The sequence below is a fragment of the Bubalus kerabau genome, chromosome 8 (genome assembly GCF_029407905.1).
Source record: "Bubalus kerabau isolate K-KA32 ecotype Philippines breed swamp buffalo chromosome 8, PCC_UOA_SB_1v2, whole genome shotgun sequence".
Taxonomy (NCBI): domain Eukaryota; kingdom Metazoa; phylum Chordata; class Mammalia; order Artiodactyla; family Bovidae; genus Bubalus; species Bubalus kerabau.
The window spans coordinates 123,286,881-123,288,576 of record NC_073631.1 but is presented as its reverse complement, the minus strand read 5'-3'; the positions used below and the strand labels follow the sequence as shown (position 1 = coordinate 123,288,576).

The 1,696-nt window shown below is 37.7% G+C and overlaps 1 non-coding gene across 1 annotated transcript; it reads left to right on the top strand.

The window, feature by feature from the left end:
- Window positions 1–481: 481 nt before the first annotated feature.
- On the top strand, window positions 482–553 carry TRNAC-ACA (transfer RNA cysteine (anticodon ACA)). The gene has a single exon. It is a non-coding gene; the product is annotated as a tRNA-Cys (tRNA).
- Window positions 554–1,696: the final 1,143 nt, after the last annotated feature.

Genomic DNA, 1,696 nt, shown 5'->3' with positions numbered 1-1,696 from the left:
TCTTTTTGCATATGCAATTAAAAACAATAAGTTTGTTAAAAAGACTGCCTAGGGAAAAGCTTGAAATTAACCCTTTTCGTGTCCCTGAAGTACACAGCCCACTTTGCCTGAGACCTCAGCCTTGGGCAAATTAGAACTTCAAAAAAATGGGTGGGTGGGCTGGGGGTGGGTCAAAGAGACATTTTAAATGTCAAGTGGAAAACTATGAGATTTCTGCCTGTCTGTCTCAATTTATGTATGTCTCATTGTGTGTCTTTTGTTTGTTTGTTTGAGTAATATTGCCAAAATGGTAAATAAGTTCTAATTTAATTGGCCCAAAGAAAAGGTGAAGAATAAAAATTCTTAAAGTAAGGGCTGGGGGTAGTTGGTTGGTTTGTTTCACTTAATGGCTCTCTAGTTGTTCCACTACCACTTGTTGAAAAGACTATCCTTTTAGGATGCTGGTTGAAAGTCAGCTGGCCATATATTTGAGGGTCACATTTCCCTGGTGGCTCAGATGGTAAAGCGCCTGCCTACAGTGCAGGAGACCCAGGTTCAATCCCTGGGTCGGGAATATCTCCTGGAGAAGGAAATGGCAACCCACTCCAGTATTCTTGCCTGGAGAATCCCATGGACAGAGGAGCCTGTTAGACTACAGTCCATGGGGTCAAAAACAGTTGGACATGACTGAGTGACTTCACTTAACTTCACATCAAAGAAAAAGTAACTACTTACAAATCAGACAATTCTAAATACAAGAGAAATTAACCTAAATGAATATCAGATTCACATGAACTGGAAAATATTCAATATTAAATACCTAGTATTAATTTTTTTTCTTTTTGCTAATCTAATATAGACATGTCTAAGAGACATTAACATTAAGCATAATATTTTAATTGTGCCTAGGTTTATTATAAGTTAAATATTGTTATATTGTTATATCTGTTAAAAGTCTGTCAACAAGGAAATTACCTCTAGGGAAAAAAAAACTCATAAAAAATGTAAATGAGATATGAACTTTTAGATAAACTATGAAGAATAATTATATTTTAGGAATGTCTGTCTAAAATAGTCTCTCCAGATTGGGGTAACTTGAATTTCTGCTGCTGCTGCTGCTAAGTCACTTCAGTCGTGTTCGACTCTGTGCAACCCCATAGATGGCAGCCCACCAGGCTCCCCCGTCCCTGGGATTCTCCAGGCAAGCACTGGAGTGGGCTGCCATTTCCTTCTCAACTTGAATTTCTAGGGGGGTGCTAAACTAAGTGACAGAAGCTTATTGAATAGCTGGGTCACTTCCAAATAAAATAAGATTCTGAAACATTCATTATTGAACACTAACTTCCTCTTAGAGAGAAACTAGAGATTTTGGACTATTAATGAATAATGTTTGCTGCCATCCTGAGATGTTCTGTAGAATTTTCTTTAGAAATTATCACTGGTAATTATGTTCACCAATCTATAAAGGTCAGTTCTTGGTTGCTTAAGGAAAGTAGGATGTGTGTTTTCAGTAAAAAAGTTATGAGAAATGAAATTGAATTTTATGAAGGGAGAAGGAAATGGGTCTGAGTTACAGGTGGCTGTTTCAGGCTGGGAGAACAAAGTAATGGGTACAGAACGTGATGAGAAGGTTTTATGGGAAGTGGACCCCAAGGGAAGAGTTTTGTGCATAAATACAAGTTTTCTTGAGACGTTGAACTGCCTTTGATACTGGATT